This window comes from Diuraphis noxia, unplaced genomic scaffold (assembly GCF_037042655.1).
Source record: "Diuraphis noxia isolate RWA-SAM2 unplaced genomic scaffold, SU_Dnox_SAM2 contig0001, whole genome shotgun sequence".
Lineage (NCBI taxonomy): Eukaryota > Metazoa > Arthropoda > Insecta > Hemiptera > Aphididae > Diuraphis > Diuraphis noxia.
Window position 1 is genome coordinate 54,531,400 of NW_028301711.1, and position 18,891 is coordinate 54,550,290.

The 18,891-nt window shown below is 27.3% G+C and overlaps 1 protein-coding gene across 1 annotated transcript in view; it reads right to left on the reverse strand.

Moving 5' to 3' along the window:
- The window catches only part of LOC107161311 (uncharacterized), a 45,147-nt gene extending 38,003 nt beyond the window's left edge, over positions 1-7,144 (reverse strand). Inside the window, exon 1 of the mRNA XM_015507671.2 lies at positions 6,437-7,144. The gene's annotated coding sequence lies outside the window, so the exon portion shown is untranslated. The remainder of the gene's footprint in view (positions 1-6,436) is intronic.
- Positions 7,145-18,891: the final 11,747 nt, after the last annotated feature.

Consider the following 18,891-nt stretch of genomic DNA (forward strand, 5'->3'; position numbering starts at 1 on the left):
GGGGCACGACCCTCCAGGGGGGCGCAAGACAAAAAACAAGCCCACCCATCACATTAAAATTGGCCTATTAATTAAAATATTTTATAAAAAATACATTTTATTTTAAAATAAATTTGTAATATTAATATTAATATCAATATTTGTTGTTTGTTTTTAACATTTTTTTACTCTAAAAATGACTATTAAAATTATTTTTATAAGGGGGGGGGGTGCTCAGGTCTGGGGTTAACTAAAAGGGGGGCCTGGCCTGAAAAGTTTGAGAACCTCTGGTGTACCTGTTTTAAATACTCATATACCTATCGGACTACAGTCCTATCATAATATTTACAACAAAGAATATTTAACTATGCTAGTCGCTGGTCGTGCCCATATGGTTTGTGCGGAGAATTGAACGCAGGTATATAATGTTTCAGTAATAAGTGATGCGTGCACTCATAATAAACATAATAATACTATCGCGCGGCACGCGCCACACCAAGAAATAATGCCACAAAAAAAAAAAAAAATGATTATGTCACATCCATAATATTATGATGTTAAGCTTCGTAAATCCGTGAAGTTCTTCGACCCCTCAACACACCTACCGTTGAGCATTATATATTATTATGATATTCGAGTAGGACGAGTAGGTAGATACTATACATTGAAACCTTGGAAGTTTATTTAAAAAATGAAGTTCACAAACTCGTTTATTTAACCTGAATTATCTGTTAAAAGTAGGATAGAAATACAACGATAAAGAATTAGAGTTAAAATTCGAGCACATTTAATTTTTATAAATTATAATTGCCTTTAAAAATCGCTAAATTTAATTTCTTATTTTTTATTATTTATCAGCCATTATTTTAACTATTCTTTTTGCAATCAACTAATTTTTAATTCTATATTTTAAATTAATTTTAACTTTGAATCAAATCAAACTTTCAATATTAAATTCATGTTTATAAAAACTATAGCAATATAATTTATTCATTCATACATTTTTTTTTTTTTGAATGAGAATGAATTACCTTTGAATTTATTACCTACATTGAAACTTTCAGTTCTGTTCAAGGTCACCAATGAGAACACAATATACAATGATATTGTGAGTTTTAGTTTCGATCGAGTCGTTTTTTCAATACGAGGAACTCGTAATTAGGACGTTCCTGCAGGTAGTATCATATTCTATAACAAACAAAACCGCCGTTAGCGATTCTATTTTCCCAGCAAAGACGTCGACCTACACCGATAGATAGAATAGAATGACAGAAATCCGCGTGAGTAATATGTTTGGGACCCGACTTTCCGACCTATCCGCTTATCATATATATGCATATATATATATAATTTTTGGCTTCAGACAAAATTTTAACGAGATCCAGTGGACAGTGGTTGATAATCGTGTCATCACTCGTTTGGACCGGATGGGTGACTACCTTCTTGGTGAGAATGCAAGTATATAAACCAATGTTTCTCAACCCGAGGGTCACCAACTTATTATTTAGGGTCGTTATCGAATGATTTCAATCAATGCGAAAATTAAAAGCTCAAATAATAAAAAAATATTATTATATTACATACCTATTACTATTATACCTATTATTATTTGATATGCTTCTAAATTTTTTTAACATGACTCAGAAAAATATATTGACAAAAAATAAAATTAATGAAATGTGTATTATTATCGAAGAACACTTAGGTAGATTAAGAGAAAAAATGTCCAAATATTTCGACCCCACAAAAGGCATTCGAAGAAATTGTAATTGGGTAATAAATCCATTCGTACAATCTGATAAAAATATACTATCAATAACAAATGAAGAAAAGTTGATTGAATTGAATGCAGATGTGGGCTTACACGAGATTTTCAGAAACAAAAAAAAATATAGGTAGGTCAATTTTGGATAAAGGTTCAAAATGAATAATATCCTAGTTTAGCTGAAGAAGCATTAAAATTACTTATTCAATTTTCTACTACATATTTGTGTGAAAAATTTATTTTCCAAATTAACAAAAATAAAATTATAAACCGTCTGGAAATTTCATCGGCTATGAGAATTAGCTTGACGAAGTCAATTAAACCAAGAATTGACGAAATAATATCACATAAACAGCAACAACCAAGCCATTAAAAACTTTAATTTAAAAATATATTTATAAAATAAAATGAAATATTTAGTGTACGTTTTTTAAATTTTAAATAAAAAATATAATATGATATGTATCTTTTATATTTCTTGTGTACAATACTTGTAGTATTAATTATTATTAATAATCTCAGCAAGTGTGTATAAAATATTTATGTAGGGTTCGCCACAGTAAAAAGGTTGAGAAACACTGATATAAATTACGGTAAATGACAAGATAATGACTGTATATCTACAGAATATTATTGGCTCAATTAGAGAACTTAGTCCACCAGAGTCCAGAACATAGATTAAGCTCCCCCCACAAAAAATTCTTTGCAGTTCTAAAAACTTGCTAGGGATTGTTATTTAATTACTTGGATTAATATTATGTCAAAATTACTGCAACTCTTAGTATTTTGACTTATGTTTCGTCTAATATGTCGTATTACAATATATTATGTATACGAGCATTGGTTAATAAATTTCCAAACAATGCACGGAACGGAAGATGAAGACTAAGTCAACCAGTCGCCATCGTCATTATCATTGTCGTTTATCGTAATATACTAATATGTCCATCACATATGATAATAATGCCGCGAGAACGACTCGTACACAGTACACACACAAACGAACACACACGCATGCACATAAACAGGTAACGTGCGGATGTCGACCGCAAAGTCACGCGAACAAATTTTCTGATATATAGGACACAGTGTAGGTATATATAATAATATAATGATTTTAATGATAATAATCATGACATGTCGTTTGAATGTTTCTATTTTTTTTTTTATAGGTATATACTCACACACGCTTATGATCATGTATGTTTAATAATATGTATGTATCTACTGTTAAGGTGGTATCTAAGTCACTCGGTTAATATAAGGAAGGTACCCATACATACATAATTATATATACATCGTGCTTCCCGCTGGATACATTATACATATTTATGAGCATCAATCGTTGGATCGTCGGATCCGGCGTTATCTGATTTGAGATAAATATAAAATAATAGACGTGGGTGAGAACACGTTATTCGCACCTTTCGCGCAGACTCTTCCTGAATAAATAATATAAGTATATATATAATTATAACATGGCAGCTATACTATATGTCTAACGGCATACCGAATATATCAGTCTTTGATCCTTTCACGCAGCTATCGAATATGGATCCTAAACTCTCAACTTTCTTCCTGTCCATCCACCTACCCACCCATACATCAGACGTAGGATTATATATGATAACAATTCGGAGCTTTATATTATTATTGTTGTTAAAAACTGAAAGCAAATTACCGAATAATGGATAGGTTAAAAAGAGTTATTTTTTATATTTTTTATCAAAATGAATAATTAACCTTAGTATACATCGCAATAAAATAATGATTTGAAAAAATGTTGCAATAATTTATTGAAATTTTTTAGGATCTATCTCATATTACCCAAATATTAATAATAATATAATACTAGTCTACAATTAATTACCTATATTATATCATGGATATATCATGGATTACCAAATTCAAACTACGTTATTTTTTAACAATGATGTCATCAAATAAGTACCTAACACGATATGGTTATTATAGTATATACTGTTGTTTTTTAATTTAAGGCAGGTATGGGTTGTATAGGTATAACCTACCTATATAAAACATATATTATATGGAATTCCGTATGTGGGACTATTAAAAGAAGAAATATAAAATTGGTCTCGTCCGAATTCCTTACAAATAATAATAAATATTTACTGTCTTTTAAAACATAAATATTTGTAAAATATTTATTGTAAGATTCATATGAAATTCTTGATTTTTTTTACAATTACAGTTATTACTTGAAAAGTTATAAATGAAAGGTCCTGCGATAAAAATATGTTCTGAATAAATAATGACATCAATAGAAATATTAAAAAGGATATAACACAAACGTTTATCGAAGAATATAAGAACAATTTAGCCATATCTATTGTGTTAAACAATTTGAAGAAAACATTTCAACCATTATAAATTTATGGATATTTCATAGGTAATTCTTTATTTTTTATTTTTTCGATTATCTATAATTTAAATTCATTAATATCTTATGTATAGACTATAGTGGAGTTAATTTAAAGTGTAATATATTATATAAATTTACGAATTCACTAATCGTGATATTGCAAAATATATTAAAATATTTACTCTAAAATTGTTGTTTCGTTTGAAATATATGATTTATTGTATTAAGAAAATTACTGCATTAAAAATTTTTTTTAACAATGCTAATTTGAAATTCATTATTTTTTTAATGCATCTATTATTATCAAACATATTTATCCAATTTTCACCGCGATATAAGTACAAATATGATTTCACTGAAAATATGAATAGACGAAAAATGTAAGTAGGTACAGTTATTATTATTTTGACGTGTCAATAGCTATACCTACGTAAATTGTTATTATACAGCTATTCTATATAGCTTTCAATTTATTTCTTCAACCACCATCAACGGTTTTATGTTTGAAATAATGTACTAAAATTTTTATATTTTAAAAGTTGTATTATTTTTATTTTTATTACTACGAGTATCTATTACCTCAGTTGTTCTTATTATTCTTTTTTGAAACAGATTGAATAAAAAAATTAAAAAAATTAAAAATATTTTAAAAGTAATTTAAAAGAATAAAAATATTTTTATAAAATTCATATCTACGGTCTACTTATAAGGTATTTTATGTTAATATCTTATTAGTTATATGAATTCCATATAACTGTCAAAATCCCTCATTAAACAAAAAAAAACTCTATTTTTTAGTTTAAAAGTGATGGCTGTTTAGATGATATAGAATACTTTATATTATTATTTACTATAATATACACCTTCACTTAGGTGGTAATTTTAATCACTTAGTTCAGGAATTACTTTTATTATGGATGTATTCAACACCAAATTAAATATTTATTAAATTTATATTCAAAATAATTAAATTGAAAACTAAATTATTTAAGGTAAATATTCAATTTTATGCGGTTATCACCTACTTATAACATTTTCAATCATGATATAATTGAAATATAATTAAAAAAATATAATAATAAAAAGAAATTCTAGGTACTTATAGTAAGCATAAATTAAATTATTTTAGATATATATTTTTTTAAGTAAAGACCCGATATTATATCACATATTAATAGGTATATTAGTAATCTTATAATTTGAAAATTATTAATTGTAACTGCAATTGAAAAAGAACATTTCCACAAAAAATAACAATTTAAGGCAATATTAATAATATATAATGGTAGCCACCTACCAACATAGAGTTTTAATTTCATATTCCAAAGTAGAATATTTTTCTAAGTATTTTGATTCATAAAAATCGAATTTAGGACGAGTAGTTTATGAGTTATATTATGTATTTATAAAGTTTAGACAAGCGGAGTAGTGGACAAATATTTTGTGGGGTAACCCCGTACCACTCCTCTATGTAAATCTAAACTTTAAATACTTATAACTCAAAAACTACTAGCCCTAAATTCGATTTTTATGAATCAAAATACTTAGAAAAATATTCAGCTTTGGAATATGAAATGAAAACTCTATGTTGTCATTCAAAAAAGTAAAAAACTTAAAAAATTATAAGGATAAAAAATATTTAAAAATATAATCTTTAATAAAAACGTTGGTTTTTTAACAAATTGAAACCATGTAAAAAAATATTTTGAAAAAAGTAAATACTTTTCGAGATAATTAGTGTACCCACTTAAAAGAATCACCCTGTATACTATTATGAACTGTAATAAGTTCATTTTATTTTAAATCGTTTTTAGAAGTTAACAAATTATTGAATAACCTATCAAACTAAAATGACATTTACTCGCAATTGGTAATATATTATTTTACTATTATACTAACCGCATATCATACATATTCCATAATAAATTTGATTTTGAAAATTATCAATACGTTTGATTTTCTTATTAAATTTTTAATAAACAGGAATTGGCGAGTTTGTCCACCAACTAGATACAAAAAAGTATAAGGTACATTATTAAGCAGCTATCATTATGCAGTGCGATCCAAATTGTATCGATAAAAAAGTTTATAAATATTGCATTATAGCCTATAGGTACACGTTTTATTATCATTTAATATGACGCTACAATCTTGTACTATTGCGACAACATATAGGCGGAAGAAAAATATTTAAAAATACAAATTCCATTTATATCATGTAAAAAAAAATTAAATAAATAAAAATAATAAGTAGGTATAATGAATGTTTTGTTTTAAATGTTTTTTTTCTTATTTTGGTTTCTTACCAGTCACCGTGCTCCAATTTGTATACGATGGGAAGGAATCGACTGCACGAGGATCCGCGATCTATTTGCAGTGCGCCGGGTGATCTCTTACGTGGTTTTGTTCATGTTTTTCCGTTGTTCACAGACGATTTTCTTTTGTGTCCGAGCGACGATGCGAGGCGGTTTACTCCAACTGTCACCACTGTATAGTTCTAGGATAACTGATCGATCGGCGTGGATCTATCAACGATGGAAGAGGCGGGTTGGCTGGTAGAGAAAAACTTTGGGAAACAAAAATATAAAAAAATATATATTCAAAATGAATCGATTGGCGACGAAAGTACAGAGTCGACCGAAACTCAAAACTCGAAAGGTCAGCGGACGACTCGCGCTCTCGGTGTATTATAGTCGTAATAATGACGTGTTATTATAATATCGTATCAGCTATAATATTATTTACGCGTCCGTAGCGGAACGGTGCGGAGCGCGGATCGTACAGCGGCCGGCCGGCTAGTGACGAGAGAATATAAATCCCGTCGACGGGCGACAACGATTTTTCCGGGGGGAGGGGCCGACCACCGTGATATTATATTATTAGGTATTGAGGCACTAGGACGGGCACGCGTATAACATGTATATAGTGTTATTATTTTTATATTATTATATATGCGTTGAACTCTCCGAAATGGGAAACCTTGAACTGAACCGCGCCGCCGAGTGTAACCGGTCTGCGCGCGCGATTGCCCTACTGACTCAGTCCGACGAAATCCGAACGGAATGCACGATGCGGCTGCGGTCCGTCGCGCCGCTGTGGGGAGGGGAAACGGGCCGGCAGTGGGGGTACGGGTCGGCGCGCGGAAGAATTTTTTTCGCTCGATCGGTCGGACGGAAGATCACTGTGGCGGCGTTTTCTCCCGCTCGGGCACGCGTAAAATAATAATATTATTATTATTATTATTTATATACTCATTGATACTTAGGTACCTATAGAGATATCGATACTCTCCCGCATACAGGGTGATTCAGAAAGTGTGTTTTAAAAAGGTTTTCATTTTTTCCCACCGATGTTTACTACACAAAAATTATATATAGACTGGGTGTGTTATATATCACAATATAGAGAGACTGACATTATAATTTGCAAATTTATCTACGTGCATGTACCTGCATGGCTACACATATCAAATATATGCAAGATCACGAAATGTTTGAGTTTGGATTTGGAGGGTCAGTCATGCGTATTATATAGTGTAACAGTATATAATTTAGAGTTGATTAATTATTTCTGGTATGAGTTTTTAATAAATATACACGATACAAACTAGATATTTATAATCCATATTCCTAATATAGAATTATTAAGCTTTTATCGGAAAACAACATAATTTTTGGAGCTGTATCTATTATTCATTCTTGACATATAACAACTTAAAACTATGATTATGTTAAATTATATTTTATTTGTATACTAGTTTAACTATGAATATTGCATTTAGACTACATAATAAAGTTTCTTGTCTTAAAATTATAATTTCGTAATTTATACTTAAAACTCTGTAACTCGATAAATATGCTCTAAAAATTAATGAAATGACCTAAAAAAAATCAAAGTTTCACTTTCGGAGTATTTGTTACATCTTACATGAATCGAATTATTTGTATACTTGGAATTGCATTGTTCTAGAAATCTAGAACATTCAAAAAAATTTACGTTACATTGAAATCCGAATTACTCCGAAAACTGCTTATAGTAAAAAAATATATAAGTCGTCATTTTTATACATCTATATTTTAATATACCATACGGTGGAGTGGTTGCATTTCCTGACTTTTTTATTAGTTAGGGCCGATATTGGTGCTGGTTATTCGCTATTCCATCATTATTCCACCACGATTCGATAAATAGTATGTATATAATGTATAAAAATGCTTCTTTATGAAGCATTTTTAATTCATTTGGCCGTTGATTATAATGAATACATTTTATAAATTTCTATAGATAATCAAGATTTTGCTTCAGTGAAATATCGGTTAGGTATAAGGGTTTATAACAAACGTTATTTTTGGTCTCTCACAATGTATATACCTAGTGTGTATTACCTTATAAAATATAACATGCCTAAATGGACTATTATAGTGGATATACTAAATGTTAGCGAAGGTCTGTGATCGAAATGACGGACAAATGAAATGATTATCAATCTATATTCTTAGGTTACCTGCATGATACCATGTTTTGATATCAGCTTCTTATAATTTAGTATTTCAATCACAAAACTCTCAGTTGATGTCCTATCCATTCTTTTACCAGTTTCTACTGTTTAATAATAATGTGGACATTATGTCTAGGTCGTTCACTAAATGTATCGTACTGTATTTCGCGACTAGATATTAATACTGCTGGAGTAGTTTTCAATTAATATTATAATCCTGTATACAGTATGTGTTTATGTATAATATACTTATACCTACTCTTAAATTTTCGTTTATAAAAATATGATACGTGGAACCAGCTATAAAACAACTTTTATTATTAATATGTTTAGGTTTATAATTCACATATAATTATATGATAAACCTATGTTGGTATATGAGAAAATAATAAATCTAAATACGTCGGAGCGCATACAAAAAAATATCATCATAAGTATTATTTTCTAGCGGTCAAAATAAATTGGTTTAAAATTGTATATCAACATCCATCGGCATATATATATATGTATATAATTTTTGTATGGGTAGGGGGTTTCAGAAAAAAATTGAAGCCTAGGTAATAGTAGGTACTTGCACATCAATATAATAATAAATAACAAAATATAGGTAATATTATAACATTTATATAATTTCATAATTGAAGTATACTAACTTCATATTATTATTCATAGTTGGGGAAACACTATTTTTAATATATAATTTAATATTTATTATATGGAAAAGAAAGATTCTAATTTTCGATTGTACTTCGCGAGGAAAAAATTAGTTATGACTATAGTAAAATATATTATATTGGCCTATTGCACTATTCAACAGTATTTTAGCCTTTCTAGTAAGTATACGCATATACCTTCCAAAAATATGAAATTGACACCCCCTGAATTAGACCATTATAGTAAAAATAATCAATTTTCCTTTTTTTAAGTACTTCGTCAATTGCTCCTTTAGCATTAATAGGAATATGATTTATTATTTCTATTTATTATTATTACAATCATGATTGTTATGAGAATTTTTTCAGTGAGTTGCGGTGATTGGACCTTATTGTATAGTACTCGTATAATTGTGTCTAATTCCTTTTCTGGTTAGATTTCTTGGATAGCTGATTTATTATTACATTAGATTCTAATGTTCTAATGATTAGAATATCATACCGTTTTTAGTTAAGGTGATCTTTGAATTCGTTTGCTCTGTATAATATAAACACTCGGGACAAGCACACTTGCTCACTCATTAAAACATATACAAACTCCATAACGGGAACTACCTGTTTGATTGCAGATACGTATAGGTATCATATTTAACGACTGCTTTAATGTGTTGACATTCGGCAAACATCTACTATTAGTATGGAGAAACACTACAAACTAAATAAATACACTTTATAGTATAGCATTAATGAAATGGATATTGAGGTAGGAGATAACGGGCGTTTGAAATTTATTTTTTAGATTCATATTTTTTATGTAAAACTTAATATATTGCAAGTTGTGATAGTGATTATAAAGTGTACCGACACTCATCTTGAAATTATAAAATTCCCCATTTAAAATAATTTAAAATAAATTGTTATGCGATACGCATCGTTAATAATATTATTATATTAATTATTGTTTAGTTATTTATAAATTTACAAAACTTCGATCTGATTAAAAGTAACTCGCAACTCATTATTTATTATGTTTCTATCAATAAAGATCAGTTAGATTAAAAATTAAGTTAATGAAGATTGAATTTTAAAAAGTTAAATTTAACTTTATTTTTACTTTTTAACTTGCTCAGGGTTTCTAATAAATACCTATTATATTCATTTCATCATTTCATCACTTAGTTCATAACTTAAATTTAATTTTGAATAGAAATTATTTATCTGACAACTTTTCTCTTGACAACGTTTTAATTGTATTGTAAAATATTTTAATATTTATTATTAATTTAAACATACCTTATACCAGCTACCCACGCAATTATAAGAAATACTTATTATTTTTTTTTTTTAATGTGTGTAAAATTTATTTTCATCCAATACTTACGGGAATAAGTAATGAAGAAAATAAATTATTATTTAAGCAAAATATTTTAGTTCTTACGTCTTCGGTCTTCTCCAATTGTGTTTCTATAATTTATATAATAGGTATTTTACCACTTCCGGCTAATTATTATTATTATTGTCATCTTGATGAACGTGTTTTTCTTGTTTTCTAGAATCACACTTGCAGAAGCAGTATTTAATACATTTAGTCTTTGAAACGTCTTATTTAGTGCCAAAAATCAGTAATAAAAACAATTATAATATTTACATTACATGTAAGCTAATAACCTATGTAGTTGATGCTTAACCAATAAAAAAAAAAAAAAAAATATTTACATTATGCAATATTAACAAATATAGGTAGATAGTAGGTAACCAATTTTCTATTCAGTTAGTATCTAGTGTACCTACCTACCTCATCATTGAACAAGTCACTGTAATGGATAGGTTAAATTGTGCTTATTATATATTATATTATATATTTATACAGTTGCGTATCCACGGGGGGGGGGGGGGGGGTTGCATGGGGGTTATGCTTCCCTTTTTGGCTGTATTTATTATTTTCTTTTAAAGATTTATATTCATTCGTACTCATAAACGTATACTAAAATATGTTCTATACCAATGGATATTGGTGCTTATATTATGTGTAATCACTATTTAGCACTAATTTTATACAATAGTTATATTTTATATTTTTATATCCTTAAGATTTTTTTTGCGCAAACATTTGTTTTTATTATTAAATGATAACTTAATGACTGAGTAAAAATATAAACAAATAATTTGCATTTAAAACATAAAATAGTTGGTTGATTTGCTTTTTTTCTTTTTTGAAGCAGGTAGTGGTAAGTGTATGAAAAAAGTTTAGGTAGTGTGTGCCCCTAAAAATCCTAAAAAAAGATATTCTGGATACACCACTGATATTATAATATATTGTGATGGCATTATATTTTTAAAATAAAAATTGTATCATACATTAAACAAAATAAACTAGGTACCTATACAAAGTAGAAAGTTTAAAATAAAAAATAAAAAGACAGCAAAAAAAAAACCAAAATATTTTTAAATTATTTCATTTTTGTTTAATGTCAATATAAATATTCAGTGAAAAGAATTTCAATTCAACAAAAACTGGATTTTCTTAAAAATTTCTGTTTTAATTAATTTGTATTGCTTTTCTCGGTTATTTTGAAATTTACTTGAGTAAGTCGTTTACCCTAAAATATCATAAAGATTCAATATTCTACAAAAAATCACCCTCAAAGTTAAAAATTGAAGCATTTTTACTGATCCAAAATGTGACATATTATGTGACAATAGACAGAAAAATTTGTTTAAAAAAAATTGTGGTATTATAGACTTTATATAAGAGTTAAACTTCTAATGATATAATTTTAGGCTCTTTGTTTTTGTTATGTATGATATAAATTATTGTTTTTAAAATAGTTAAAAACATCTTTTTTAATAATGCATTATATTTTAATGCCCAGAAAGTGACAAGATGGGAAACAGGGCGACACAAAATCTCTCGTGTCAGATCACGTCACGATAATAATAAATTTAATAAACGTATATAATTAAAATTAGAGAATATTTTTTCCAATTAAAAAATACCTCATTATGTGTTGGGAACAAAAAAACCAAAAATATTATTTTTATAGTTCAACCGGCATTTCGAACAGTAAGTTGAAGAAATAAATAACATAAATATAAAATACCTATTGCTACTTTATAACAGTGAGTTGAACATAATTTTATGTCTGAAACTATTGAAATTCTGCTCCAATAATAAAAAAAAAAACGCGATAATATTATAATTTATAATTTTGTAAGATTTGAAGAGTATGAAAAAAGTATCTAAACGGAATTTAAACATCAGATTAACATCGTATAAATACCTTTATTTAAATCAAACATTTAACTCGTGACACATATATATTCGCAAGTATTGACGATCAGTATCACTTGGTAATGAATACAATAATTTATTAATAGTGGATAACATACACATTTTTTTACGTTAATATCCACCGACGATTAAATATACAAATGTATGATATAAATATAATATATTTTGTATGATTTATAAGTTAGGTTTTTCTTTTAATATTGTACTTACGCCAATATAATCAGGGAGGTACTTAAATGACAGATTATGACTTTATTTAAACGAGGAAACATATTCTTGTAGTGTTATAGCAATTGAACATTCTACAATAATAATATCACTTTTATTTAATATTTATTTCTTACATAAAATGCTGATTTATTAAATTAGTTAGGTTAGGTTATTTTGGGCTATTTTGAATTAGTACCTACCATCCATTTTACTATCCGGGTCAGAACCACGGTCGTGGCACAATCCATTGATTATACAAGAATACAACATATGTAACTAAAAAGATTATTTACTTGATTGTACAAGTGTGTTTGGCAGTAAATGAGTAATATTCGTTGGGAACTGTTTAATTTCTATCATATACCGATATATTTTACTAAAATAATTTTAGCTAGGTAACCGAAATAATGGCAAAAATACTTAAAACAATATTATAATATTATATACCTATAGCTGTCATATTTACAGAACATTGATGGTTGACATTTTAAAAATACCTATTTAAACTTCAAAATATAACTAAAAAAATATTTTTTAAATGCAGGCACATATATATATATATATATTTATATAGATACAGAATCGATTTTTTCGTGTTGCGTAATATTCAAAAATAAATAACTATTTTAATGTTATCTAACATATGTTATCTAATTTATACTAACATTTTCAAGACATATAATTTTCGAAAATAGATTTTTTAAGCTATTTAAAGATATTAGAAATTTGTTTTCAATGATGATAGCAAAATTGTTGTATTTATTAAGTGGTTCTAACATAATTTTAAAAATATTGAAAACACATAAGTATACCTACACTTTTTTTCATATAATGACGTTTTAAAAAAAATTTTCCACGAAAACTTAAGTTTTTCTTTAGTTATTTAAGGTTTTTTATTATAATTTAAATTATATACACTTGATTGTTGAAACCATTCTCGATGCTGTTTTTCTTCACGATTGTTTATCGTACCTATAACACGATAATATAATTTATTATTTAATAAAAGTTTTACACAATACCTATATTTGTCTTTTTAGATAATGTCGAAGTAGGTACAATTGAAACCTAATATACAATAGATAATGGAGTGCCTTTCCTGATGTTAATTTATACTGTATTTCATAATTACTAATAAGTGTTAGAACTAAAAATCAGCATTAACTAGGTAGGTATATTTGTCAATTAATACCTAAATTAAAAGTTATCTTATTTCATAACTTACAACATGGTGTTTATTGTAACCTTTTTAATTTTTAAATTGTAAATATTGTATATTTTTTATAACTTTTACCTTATATTCCACTTGGTAATACATAATATCTGTATATTGCCATTTAAGTAATGAAAAATAAATAGATGATATATTTTACGAAAACTAATTTAATATTGTAGGTAATAGCCAATAAGTGATTATTAAAAGTTTTAAAAATTGTAGGTACAAAGCTACAAGGCTGGGCAAGTTAATGATTTTTTTTTAACTCAGTTAAGTTAAGTTAAATTAAAATCTAAATCAAGTTAATAGTTAAAAGTTAATTCAAAATGTTCTATCAATTGAATTAAGTTAAGAGTTAACCTAAATTTAATATTAACTTTTTAACTCAAGTTAAGTTTAAAAAAGTTTCTTGTTTTCTTACAGGTACAATTAAAATAATCGGTACCTAAAATTGTTCATGTTATTAGACCAAAGAACTTTTACTATTTTATGTGTGCAAAAGCTAACAGTACACATTTTGTTAGCATACTTATAAGTTATAACCTTATAAAATGTGTACCTACCAGCAATTTGTATTCCTACAATAGTTCACAAAATTAAATTAAATTAACTTAACTTGTTTAAATATAAAATTAACTCAAGTTAATTCAAAGTTAATAATTCAAAAGCTCCTAAAGTTATTAATTAAGTTAATAAACATAAAAAATAACTTATTAAGTTAAAAAGTTAAATTAACTTAACTTTAACTTATAAACGCGTTAATGCCCAGCCTTGGGTCATACTATAAAAAATATACGTATATATAATTATATTTTTAAAGTGATTGAAAATACACTTATTAGGAACTTATTTCACACATATAGTGTGAAATGTGTGTCTATGGCTAATAGCTTTTATCCTTTTACACGTCTAGTCGGGACTTGACACTTGCGGTGATACTCGGCTGCCTCTTGAACACGTTTCGGCTCAACCGGTCACCGGACGACGGCGACGTCGGCTTACCTACTGTATCAACGATCCTCGGTCTATCGAATTTGGTTAGCACGTATCTCGATGTTGTGTAACATGTTTTTGTGCTTAACCGTATTAACGTAGTTATATTATGCAAGCCAGTCGCTTTGCCGTCATCGACTCGATCGGATACCATCACGAAGATGGATTCGGTCACGGATTTTCTACTATGTATATACGTGGTGAATTGGGGCAATTCAACAATATTGTAAATTAATTATGCTAAAAACAAATTGAATGATGTTGTATGTATGTTCTTCATAGTTGGTTCTTTGCTTGAAATAAACTGTTTATGCTTCATTGAGTGAGATTTTTCAATTATAAATTCTAGACTAATTATTTTTTTCTCATTAAATTCACAACTATCACAAAAAAAAACGTACCCCTTAATATGTTTTATACTAATGAAATTTATTTGAGTTGGAACGTATGTAATTTATATATAGATACAAATGGTACAATAGCAATGATCACAAAACTTATTTAAATATTAAACTGGCAATTGACTAATTTACATTATTTTGAAAAGTATAACTATTACTTTATCCATCAGAAAAAAAGATACAAAAATTGAAATAATCTTTTATTATCAGACTCGATATTTAAAATATTCTCGCTGTTTTTATTTTTTTGTTATTATTTGATTATTAAATATTTTAATATTATTATTATTTTTTGTGCACAATCAAAGAATACTTTAATCTTTCTTATAATTGGCGGGAAATTGATTGAATTGATTACCTAATAATTATAATAACTACATAATATCTATATTTTATTATGAATACTTCTTACAAGTAGTCTAATTTACAATTATCTAACCATGAATATGTATTATTTTATACTATAATTTTTCTCCGTCGACTTTTGCGATACATCTTTATTCTATATCGTAGTTTATTTTTCGTAGTTTTATAACTTGTCTGTACTCAAAATATTTTTAAATAAAATAACTAGAAAAAATTACCTTTTTTTGGTGTATAATGCAAGTCAGATTAAATATTTAATACCTACAGACCAAATTTAAAATTTTAGTTATTTTATTGGTATTATTCACACAAACATTTAATTTAGAATCCTAAAATTAAGATATAAAAATCTACTCATATTATTTATCATCAGTTTAAATTTATATTGTGTATAGTTATTGTTTTAAGTTTAATAACTCATAAAATTAGAATTATACATTTTTTTGTATCTCAGTGTAAAGAGTCACATAATATTATATTTATATAAAACTGTATCGCATATAATTAAACAGATTTGCAAAATTCTTTTGAAGTTTTCGCAGGAATTAAAAAAAAATATCAACAGAGACTACTTTACAGTTTACACAAGGTTTAACTAGGCTATGCTGGGCCACCCTTGGCTGGGATATTTTTTATTGTATAAAAAGCCTTGAAGATAGAACTGCTTTCACCTCCAAGACCTTTATAAATTATTTATTCAAAAACATTACATTTTGAATGTGTCAATACGAATTGGATATTATAATCATGATTGTTTCCAAGTAGAGTTGATTGAATATACTGTAGGTATATAAGTATATTTGAACTAAAGAGTAGGAAAAATAAAATAAGTAGAGCTGGTCGGTATAAATGGTATAATATAATAAGGTTATAGACTATAGTTAGGTACCTATGTAGTCTATACCATTTATCCCTTCCACTAAGGTATTTCTAAATACTATGACAGACTACCTCCAACCTTCTAACTTCAACCAATTAAGCCCGATTCTTTAAACCTCTTAGGATATACTAAAAAAAATTGTACTTGAACTCCACCCCCCCTCCCCGACAGGGGTCCAAGGCAGTTTCCATGAGGAAGCACAGCTTACCCTAGAACAGCCTAGGTTTTAACCTGGCTTAACCTAAAGTAAGCTCTAGGATATAGCCATGCCTCTCCGAATAGCCTCTTCTATATGAGCATTTATCATGTTTGGTATTTCATTGTTCACATTTACTCTAAACGAATTTAGAGCTAGTCACTTAAGTTTCGAGGAAAAATCATCAGTATAAAAATTAATCAAATTATTATGCTTAGAATGTAACAGTGTACAAATGATAAAAACATATTACATATTATGTTATTCACATTTTTAAAAATATAAGGAATTCACGAATGTAAAAAAAACATAACAAATTTAAAAATTAATAAAGGACACAATATTTAATAATAGGTAAGTACATTATTGATGAATGTGATTGTACGAGAGGCCCATTAAATTTTATTTAATATTAATAATTTATGATGATAAAATAATATATTGATAATATAGTTTAATAACCAAGTTACTTGTAAATTCTTAACAAAAAAATGAATAATTATATCCATACGCATGATTAGGCATATACAAGACGGTACGACGATTGATCACTAGTTGAATATAACGACGTGACGGTATAATGTACCTATCTTACTACTTATTTGATATTCACACTGTCCAGTATCAACTAATGTACGTTAAGTGGTCGATACTGAGTTATTAATGTTTTTAAAATAATTATAAATAGAGGTATTAACAAGGTTAGATTCCACATTGTTGATTTTATCATATGTACCATTATGGTGCTATCAAAGAAGTAGGTAAAGTTTTAATAATAAATTACATAACATTGATTGCAAGGCTCATACAAAAATATTAATAAATTAGTAATTAAATTGTTTTTGTTAAAAATTGTACCTATATGTGGCTATGTTAAAATAAATAAAATAAAAAATATATACTACAATAATTATAGTCGTTATATTAACCTTCTATTAATCAATTTAGTTTAGGAAATCTTCAACACTTATTTCAAGTTTTTGCATTTGATATTATTGATATTATATTCTCTGATGCATGGTGATTTGCGCAATTTGGCCACAACCAATTAACTAGCAGGTTCAGCTGCAAGGGCGTCCATCTTTGAAAATACAGGGAGGGGACACTAAATATTTGCAATAATATTGACCATTCTGTTAACCTGTTAACTGCTATATGTAAGTTTACGTAGAACAATATTTTATGACTGTATAATATATATACAATAGTATTTATTAATTTATCATAACTATATAATTATTTATTAAATAAATTAGACTTGGTAGTTCAATTTTTAATAAAATATAAAATATACAACATAAATAGTTCACTTTATTATTTAATTCTATAAGTGTCAATAACTTAACTTAATACAATAAATTACTATACTAGAATAAATACTTAAAAAATAGTATCGATGAACATTAAAACAAAAACTGTAAATTCCTTTTGTTTTTTGAAAATTCGTCCACTACACCTTGAATTAAATTTAAATCATCAATTTTCTGTTTATGTATACTAAGTATACATAGACCAGATAGTCGCTGCTCCGTCATAGACTCATAGTAGACCTTAAACACGTTTTTACACGACGAAGCGTACTTATTTTTCTTATACCACAGACCAAGATCCGTGTCTATATAAATAATAATAATATATATAATAGTATAATAATTATATACATGTATCATCGACACGGAAAAGCCAGGGGAGGGACATGTCCCCCCTTGCCCTCCCCAATGGACGCCCTTGGGTTCAGGTATTTATTTGTTAGATAGCAACAGTTTTCGAACTAAGACTCATGCAATATTGTGATGATTTTGGTAACTAAATTGACAATTTTGAGACAACATTTTAGTTTTGAATAAGTGATCATAATCTAAAGTTATTAACTTAATTACGGTTATAGGTTAAGCGAATTCAATTTTGAACAAAGTCAACGAATAAAATTCAATTATTTTTGAATACACTTGAACTTAAATGCGATTTTATGCCATTGAGTTGTTTCAATGTTATTTTATTATTATTTTTTAATGACGCGTTATGGAATAAACAAATATACTATGTAGTATGTACA